The following is a 9,799-nucleotide window of genomic DNA, read 5'->3' as shown; positions in this document are numbered from 1 at the left end:
TAAAATACATTGCAGCCCATGCGCCTACGGTTTAAGGGGTATAAATGCAAGCATTGAAGGACAATCTGTCACTATGTCAGTTTTTCTGCTGCAGGAGAAGTTGTGGAGGAACCGCCGTTTCTGAGGAGCAGGTAAACAAGCTCAGACATAAACTGGAGGTCAGAGCATGCCCAGGAGAAAAGGTGACATCCAGATCTCCTTGCAAACAACATCAAGACAGTGACCCAGAAAATTTGGTAAATTATAAATACTGGAGTATATGGGTGGAAATATATAGTTTATTAGTTCATAAAAACCATAAACATAGAAACAGGTAATCAGACAAATTAGAATCACCATATATTTACACATATAAGAACGTCATAAAAGCAGAAGATAAGGCGCATCCTGCAGACCGTGGCAACTGATGATAAACAGAGGGCTTGAGCATTGATATAAAAATGTTAATTTGCTTTCCCTAGTGTACCCACTGATGGCCAAGGTGTGCCACTCCCCAACCATCTCATTTTAAGACCTTGTCAAGCTGGCACAATCAGGCTAGATTGCAAAAGAAAGTGCATCATAACACTGTAACAGGAGAGGGGTGTGGCTTGGTCGAATGGTGGACTAGATGTGTTTGCCTGAGCTCTCGCTGGTGGTGCTCAAATCCAGCAAATATCCTAAACCCTAGTGCATAAAGGATCCCCGATCCATGGGGGAAGACTATCTGGTGTGCGGAGTTGGAGACTCCGATTATCCCGCGACTGCCTGGTTTGGGGCTCGGGAGACACGGTCTTGTGGAGTCAAAGGACGCCAATTTAAGAGGCAGGCGAGCGGAGAGCTGAAAGATCATGCACTGGACCAGATTGCTGGGGAAACTGCTGGTGGAATTTTGTGGTGCACTGCGCAGTGGGGAGGAATCGGCTTGCCAGGGAGGTGGCAGAAGATCTACTGGTGCATTTGGGAATCCTGCATGGGACAGAGGACCCGCCCGTCAACGCCCGGAAAACGGGAGGCCCTGGCTAGGGCTGGGCCATTAGTGCTGCTGAGAGACCTGAAGGGCTCCGTATGAGAGCCGCAGGGGTGAGTTAGATCCCTGACCTGCTCTGGCGCTGATTAGAGAGACCTTGAGGGCTGACCGACCGCCCACGAGGAGATCCGGCATGTCTGGTGAAGGTTTGAAGCTGGAAAAGCCCCCCCATGCATGAAGGACAGCAGGATACGACAAGGTGCTACAATCGCAGTGAGTCCACAAGAGGGGATGCAGAGTGTGGTGGATTATCACCCCCAACAGTTGGAGGACCAAGAGCATGTGGAAGGGGAGGAGAACCCTGTGATTTACAAAACTGGGTCTTGGTCCCGGGGACGCTGCTGGGCCTGATCGTGGCCCCTCTCATGAGGAAACTGGGCTGGGACATGTTAGACCTGGCACCTTGGCGTGAGTCTCCCTTCCACTGTTTGCTGATGTGCCTCAGATGTTTTGCTGGTATTCAATGCTCAGGGCACTGCGCCACGGCCAATCCGTGCCGCAGTGCAAGTGCTCCCAAGGTAAAGTGTATATGTGATTGATTTCCACGATTGGCTTATTTGGTTTACTGTCAGTCCCCCGTAACGTGCATGAGGAGTGCCGGGGCTTTTAGATACAAATGCTGCTAGTGGTCCTGCAGCGCTGGTTGTGCCACCCACAGAAGCGGCCTCGTAAGATATGTCTCGGGTCCGCCATTGCAGACCCTGCGTACAGTCTCATACTGTCACGCTGACTGCGCAAGTGCCCACACTTGCCAGTCCCTAAACCTTCATATCAGTCACCCCTATGGTAGGCCTACGGGCAGGGTGCATTGTAAGCGTAAGGTAGGACAAGCCATGATGTGTGTGGCATGTCCTAATAGTGAATTACCGCCCTTTTCGTTCTTCACCATTGAAGGGCTGCCTGTTCTCTTAGGCCAAGGTGAGCTGCCGGACTTATTACATGCTGTAAGTTCTGGTAGGCTCGGTGAACACGGTGGCACGTCGAGTTTAGTATGTCTGAACTCAGAATAATAAAATACTTCCTTTAGAAAGGTTTATTTTATTATCCTGTGTTTGCAAATGCTTCTTTTAGAAAGTTAGCATTTGCTCACCTAACTATTTCAGCCCGCATCTGCCAGGATGTGTATCTGCTGTCTGGGTTTGTATGAGTGACAGGGCTGGGGAATTCTCGGGGACAATCAGGGTTACCAGGGGGTGAATAGGGTGCTTACACCAGGATGGGTGGGCGGAGGAGTCCTTGATTCTGAGTAGGGTTGTGCTCCCCCACCACAATGCTGGCTCCACCTCCTGCAGAGCGTCTGATGTCCCTGCCCTACACCCTGAAAGAAGACGGCAGCTTCCTGTTAACAGAGTGCTCCAAAACAGGGTTGAACCAGGCTCAGGCCCCCTGGCCTGCCAAGAGAAAAGAAACCCAGTATAAATATAGGAGCTCCGCTCCTTACAATCAGATCCAGTTTTGACCACAACGAACCTCTGCCCGACTAGAAGAACCAACAGAAGCTGAAGGACGGAAACCAGTCTGTATCCTGTAAGACTGGCCTACAGTGGTGCCTTGCTGAGAAAGGAGAGGAAAAGACCAGAGACGACTTTGTAGACTTGTGCCTAAGACGGTCTCCAAGGGCTTGATTGCGAGCTTGCCCCCTGAACGGAACCCCAGGACCATTGGGTTCTATTCTGCTTGCGCCCGTCTGCTGTTGGGCCTTAGTTCTTATTCCCTCACCGGAGTTGTGACTCGGGTGCCTTTGTCCCTCCCAAGGTCGTGACAGCTCGGAGCCTGGCCGCCCCACCGCAGAGAGCCCCGCTCATCCCTGAGTCGCTCTTCGCTTTAGTGCCGGGCCGCCCGCTCTCCTATCACCTCGCCTGCTAACGGAGCGCGTTGTGCGCCTTTCATCTTCTCCAGCCGGAATCTGCACGAAGCGCATTCCATAGCCTCGGACGGTCCGTACGTCGTAACGTACCCGACTGTCTCGCTTTGCCCTCCAGCATACCAAGGCTCGTGCCGCACCTCAAGAAAGGCCTCCCCGTATCGTAGTACCGGAAGCCTGGTGCTGCACCCGCCTGTCCGAGAACGCGACGCCCCTCACAGATCTACGAGTACGACCTGGCGTGCTAAGAAGAAGTATGCCCCACTGGCCTGAACGGCGCCTCGCCCCGTGAGCTGCATCGACCCCGGATCGCCACAACCCTCCACAGTCCTGCTCACCCACCTCGCACCTCGAGGGGGGCCTGAGCTGGAGAGATCCTCTGGAGAACCGTCGGCCTCGTCCCGGATCTGCCCTCACCAGTAGCCACGCCTGAAACGCCTCGGACTTCCACAAGCAAGGTACCCTTGAACTCCGTCTCGAGTTCATATCTGATCCAGGGTCCGCAACGTTCTGTTTTCCCTGTCATCGTACCTTGCTGAAGAATGAACATTTAAAGACTAATTGCCTATTTAAATATGGTGGCCTCAAATGGCTAAACGTTATATGGTCTTGTGTTAAATCTGCATATGAGCATACCTGTTATATAAAGTCTACGTATTTTTGATACAACCTTACAACTGGTGTCCATTTGTGGTGGGTCAGTGGGTTTATTGTGCGTGATCGCAAATGCTTAACTAACTATCGCCCTGAGGCTTAGCCTTGTCTGCTCGCGCCACACTACCTAGAGGGTGAGCAGGGGTTATTCGAAGGAGTAGTTCCCTTGCCCTGACTAGAAGAGAGGGTCTCTGCTTGTCACAAGCGCATGCCTGTGACAACCAGAGACCTCCGATTCTAACATTGGCGGCAGCGGTGAGGATTTCGAATTTGCATTTGTGATTTATGTGCAGTAGATTACTGATCACCACGTAGTGAGAGCAGACCTATAACGAAGCCACAGATTTATTATCTCGTCGCGAGATCTCCAATCGCCAAACCATGCCTGGTTCACTCCCCGTGAGAGCACCCTCTGTCGTCTCTGGACTCGATGATGTTGACTGGGAAGGGCTTGAAAGTTGCAAAGCCGAGCAGTTGAAAGCCCTCTGCTTGAAGTTTAGAGTCGCCCAAACCAGTTGAAAGCCCTCTGCTTGAAGTTTAGAGTCACCCAAAACCCAGACCATCAAGGCACTGAGAGCCTGGAAGGAGTCGAGAGAGCTGGAGAATCAGCTGGTGGTAGATCCACCCGATAGCCTTGTCGAGGTGCACCAGGGCCCGTCGTCAGAAGAGCTGGCGGAAAGGGCCGCAACCAGAGCGCATGAAGTGGAAATGGCAAGATTGAAGGGACAGATGGCGATGGCGGAGAAGAAACTCCAGCTAGAGCATGAACTACGCATCAAAGAGTTGGAGCTGAAAGCCAAAAGCCTGGACACAGCTCCTGGTGGCAGCACAACACCAGCGCAGGTAGAGCCAAGGGTCTACGTACCGAAGGATGTGGTTAAGGAGTATTTTAAGGGGGATGACATAGGGCAGTGGTTCTGGGCCTACGAGGTAGCCATGTCCTCCCACCGGGTCCCTGAGAAGGATTGGGGAGCGGGGTTGTAGGGACGGTTCCTGACCGAGGGGCGGGATACCCTGCTAGATCTTCCCTCTGAAGAATCTACCTCCTACCAGCACATGAAAGATGCCCTGATGAACCGATTTGGGTTAACCCCTGAAATGTACCGACAGCGGTTTAGGAATTGTGTGAAGATTCAAGGGGGTACGTATGTGGAGTATGTGACCTTTTTCTGCAGAGCGCTGGATGGTTGGGTGAAGGGTAGCAAGGTGAATGATTTTCAAGGGCTACTTGATTTAATGGCATGGGAGCACTTGTCGCTTAATTGTTTTCCTGAGTTACGCCAGAACCTGATTGATAGCAAGCTGTCCAACCCGAGGAAGCTTGCTGAGGAAGCGGACCGCTGGCTCAGCACCAGGGTCCACAAAGGTCCAGTGGGAGACTCAGCCAAAGGTGGGCAGGGTCCCCAGCAGAAGAGTGGGGGGGACAGGGGAAAACAGAAAGGGTTCCACAAAGGCCCCCAAAGTAATCCCCAAGGTTACCAAGGGAAAGGTTCTCAGCCTCCTCCACCCCCGAAGCAGACCGGGGCCCCGACAGGTAAACCTGTTCAGAGAGGGCCCATCACCTGTTTTAGGTGTGGCGACCATGGTCACGTTGCCTCTGACCCTAGGTGTCACTTATTTGCAAAAACCGCACCCACTTGTGCTCCACCCCGGCAACTAGCTAATGGTAATTTTGGGGAGGAAGTAGCCGTCCAAAAGGGTGGGGATCCCGTACAGATGACCCTAGTCTCGCTAGGAGACAGTGAGATGGCCCCCGAGAATTACCTACCCAGTAACACTAAGAAATATGGGCAGGTAGTGACCATCAACGGTAAGAAGGCGGAGGCTCTTCGATATACAGGAGCCAGTGTGACTGCAGTGAGGCAGCACCTGGTGTCTCAAGAGCAGGTGGTACCGCACGCCTACTGTCGGGTTGTCAATGCTGACAATTCTGAGAGCCAGTGTCCGATGGCTCAGGTTCCCTTTGAGTGGGGGGGGTCTCTGGTACTCTGCAAGTCGCTGTGAGGACCTCCATGCCTGTAGATTGTTTGCTAGGGAACGATTTGGAGAACTCCCCTTGGGGAAAGGTGGAGAAAACGACTCATCTTCGGATGGTGGGTCGACCCGACTGGGTGTGCATGACCACGTGGTCTATGGCAGCCAGTAGGAGTGTTGAAGAAGTCCTGGAGCCTGAAGGAGACGCCCAGGAACCGGCCTTAGAGAGAAGGCGCAGGGGGCGCGGGCAGCCGGCCCCGAAGTTCCCACGGCCCAGGAGGAGGCAGACCTCGAGGGGGATGCCCTGGAGCCTACCGGGGAACAGATCGCTGAACTGGGGGACCTGCCTGAGCTGACCCATTGGCAGCAAGAAGGAGGCCCCTCCAGGGAGAAATTCTGCAAGGAGCAGAAAGAATGCCCTTCTCTCGTGGGTATGCGGCAGCAGGCTGCACACCAGGCCAATGGTGCTCAGTCCGGAAAACACTTGGTCTATTGGGAGAACGACCTCCTATATTCAGAGCCTAAGGCTGCTGAACCTGGGTCAGCACGTGCGCTGGTGGTACCCCAGAAGGTCAGGGCCTTCCTACTGGGTTTGGCTCACGATGTGCCTTTAGCAGGACATTTGGGGATGGACAAGACCTATGACAGGCTTGTCACCCACTTCTATTGGCCCCAAATGCACAGGAGCTCAGATGCTCACTGTAGGACCTGCCAAACTTGCCAGGCAAGTGGTAAATGTGGAGGGAAGAACAAGGCTCCCCTCCAACCATTCCCCGTCGTCAGTACCCCATTCCAGCGAGTGGGAATCGACATTGTGGGGCCTCTGGACCCCAAGACAGCCATGGGCAACAGGTTCATCCTGGTCTTGGTGGACCATGCCACCCGGTACCCTGAAGCCATACCTCTGAGGACAGTGATGGCCCCCATGGTGGGACGAGCACTGATGGGAATTTTCTCCCGAGTGGGATTCCCTCTAGAGGTGGTGTCTGACAGGGGCACCAATTTCATATCAAAATATATGAAATCCCTCTGGCAAGAGTGTGGTGTAACCTACAAGTTCACCACCCCTTACCACCCCCAAGGAAACGGGTTGGTTGAAAGGTTCAACCGAACCCTGAAAGGCATGATCACGGGCCTAGAAGGACCAATGAGGCATAAGTGGGACGTCCTCATACCATGCCTACTCTTTGCATACCGAGAGGTGCCACAGAAGTCGCTCGGGTTCAGTCCCTTCGAGCTTTTGTATGGTCATCCGGTCCGAGGACCTCTGAGTCTGGTTAGGGAAGGCTGGGAGCAATCTCCCAGGAAACCTCCCCAGAATGTATACACTTACATGCTGGCCTTCCGAAACCAAACAAGGCGATTCAGGCAACTTGCTGAGGCAAACCTGGAAGCCAGCCACGAGGAGATGAAGCGGTGGTATGACCAGAATGCCACTCTCGTGGAGCTTCAACCTGGACAGAAGGTGTGGGTCTTGGCCCCAGTGGTGCCCTGTGCACTTCAGGATAAGTGGACGGGTTCATTTGAGGTTGTGGAGCGCAAGAGTCCTGTCACCTACCTGGTGAACTTGCAAACTCCCAGGAACCCTTTTAGGGTCCTACATGTTAACCGCCTTAAGCCCCACTTGGAGAGGTCCGAAGTGGGCATGCTGTTGGCAACCGATGACGGCATGGAGGAGGAGACCGAGCCTCTTCCGGACCTCTTGGTGGCCTCCGAGCGAGACGGGTCAGTGGATGGAGTTATCCTCTCACCCTCCCTGACCCCTGAGCAGCAGAGTGATTGCCGCCAGCTGCTGGGCAAATTCTCTGACTTGTTCTCCCTGGTTCCGGGTGTCACAGATTGGTGTGTCCATGATGTGGACACGGGAGACAGTTTGCCGGTCAAGCACAAGGCTTACCGCGTGACTGACAGGGTAAGAGCCTGCATCAAGGAGGAAGTCTCAAAGATGTTTGCTCTCGGGGTGATTGAGTCCTCCAGCAGTCCTTGGGCCAGCCCAGTGGTCTTGGTCCCGAAGGCTGCAACGCCGGGAGCCACACCCGAACCCTGGTTCTGTGTGGACTATCGAGGACTCAATTCGGTCACGAAGACCGACGTGCACCCCATCCTCAGAGCTGATGAGCTCATCGATCGGTTGGGGGCTGCACGGTATCTCAGCACGTTTGACTTAACGTCTGGATACTGGCAGATCGCCTTAACTGACGGGGCCAAAGAGAGGTCCGCGTTTTCAACACCAGACGGGCATTACCAGTTCGGGTTATGCCATTTGGGATGAAAAACGCCCCTGCCACCTTCCAGAGACTGGTCAACCAGGTGTTGGCAGGCCTGACTGAGTTCAGTGCTGCCTACCTGGATGACATCGCAGTGTTCAGCAGCACATGGAAAGAAACTTGCGACACCTTTGGGAAGTGTTGGGAAGTGTTGTCGGCACTGCGCAAGGCAGGCCTCACGATCAAGGCAAGCAAGTGTCAGATCGGGCAGGGTTCCGTGGTGTATTTGGGACACCAAGTTGGAAGCGGCCATGTGGCGCCCCTTCAGCCCAAAATTCAGACCATCCTGGCTTGGGAACCCCCCAAGACCCAAACGGAGGTGAGGGCCTTCCTTGGACTCACCGGGTACTACAGGAGGTTTGTCAAGGGATATGGCACCATCATTGCCCCCTTGACAGAGCTGACTTCGAAGAAGCAGCCCCGGAAGGTGATCTGGACTGACGCCTGTCAGGAAGCATTCGACACCCTGAAGACGGCCATGTGCACGGCGCCCGTGCTCCTGGCTCCTGATTTCTCCAAAGAGTTCTTAGTGCAGACAGACGCTTCAGAGCATGGGGTAGGGGCTGTCCTTTCACAGATGACTGAGGAGGGCTGGGACCAACCTGCAGCCTTCATCAGTCGGAGGTTACTTCCACGGGAACAGAAGTGGAGTAAGATCGAGAGAGAAGCTTTTGCTGTGGTCTGGGCCCTAAAGAAGCTAAGACCCTACTTGTTTGGATCTCACTTCCGAGTTCAGACAGACCACAGGCCCCTCAGATGGTTGATGCAAATGACGGGTGAGAACCCGAAACTGTTGAGGTGGTCCATTTCTCTACAGAGTATGGACTTCACAGTGGAACACCGCCCTGGCCTAGACCACGCCAATGCTGACGGTCTGTCAAGGTTTTTCTGCCTTAGTGATGAGGAACTCCCTGGGGTAGGGTAGTTCTCCTCACGTTTCAGCTGGAGGGGACACGTGTTAGACCTGGCACCTTGGCGTGAGTCTCCCTTCCACTGTTTGCTGATGTGCCTCAGATGTTTTGCTGGTATTCAATGCTCAGGGCACTGCGCCACGGCCAATCCGTGCCACAGTGCAAGTGCTCCCAAGGTAAAGTGTATATGTGATTGATTTCCACGATTGGCTTATTTGGTTTACTGTCAGTCCCCAGTAACATGCACAAGGAGTGTCGGGGCTTGTAGATATAAATGCTGCTAGTGGGCCTGCAGCGCTGGTTGCGCCACCCACAGAAGCGGCCTCGTAAGATATGTCTCGGGTCCGCCATTGCAGACCCTGCGTACAGTCTCGTACTGTCACGCTGACTGCGCAAGTGCCCACACTTGCCAGTCCCTAAACCTTCCCTAAACCTTCATATCAGTCACCCCAATGGTAGGCCTACGGGCAGGGTGCATTGTAAGCGTAAGGTAGGACAAGCCATGATGTGTGTGGCATGTCCTAATAGTGAATTACCGCCCTTTTCGTTCTTCACTATTGAAGGGCTGCCTGTTCTCTTAGGCCAAGGTGAGCTGCCGGACTTATTACATGCTATAAGTTCCGGTAGGCTCGGGGAACACAGTGGCACGTTGAGTTTAGTATGCCTGAACTCAGAGTAATAAAATACTTCCTTTAGAAAGGTTTATTTTATTATCCTGTGTTTGCAAATGCTTCTTTTAGAAAGTTAGCATTTGCTCGCCTAACTATTTCAGCCTGCCTCTGCCAGGATGTGTATCTGCTCTCTGGGTTTGTATGAGTGACAGGGCTGGGGAATTCCCGGGGACAGTCAGGGTTACCAGGGGGTGAATAGGGTGCTTACACCAGGATGGGTGGGCGGAGTAGTCCTTGACTCTGAGTAGGGTTGTGCTCCACAACCACAATGCTGGCTTCACCTCCTGCAGAGCGTCTGATGTCCCTGCCCTACACCCTGAAAGACGACGGCAGCTTCTTGTCAACAGAGTGCTCCAAGACAGGGTTGAACCAGGCTCAGGCCCCCTGGCCTGCCAAGACAAAAGAAACCCAGTATAAATATAGGTGCTCCGCTCCTTACAAATCAGATC

This window comes from Lissotriton helveticus, chromosome 10, assembly GCF_964261635.1.
Source record: "Lissotriton helveticus chromosome 10, aLisHel1.1, whole genome shotgun sequence".
NCBI lineage: Eukaryota > Metazoa > Chordata > Amphibia > Caudata > Salamandridae > Lissotriton > Lissotriton helveticus.
The sequence above is the reverse complement of the archived record's forward strand: the minus strand, read 5'-3'. Positions refer to the sequence as shown.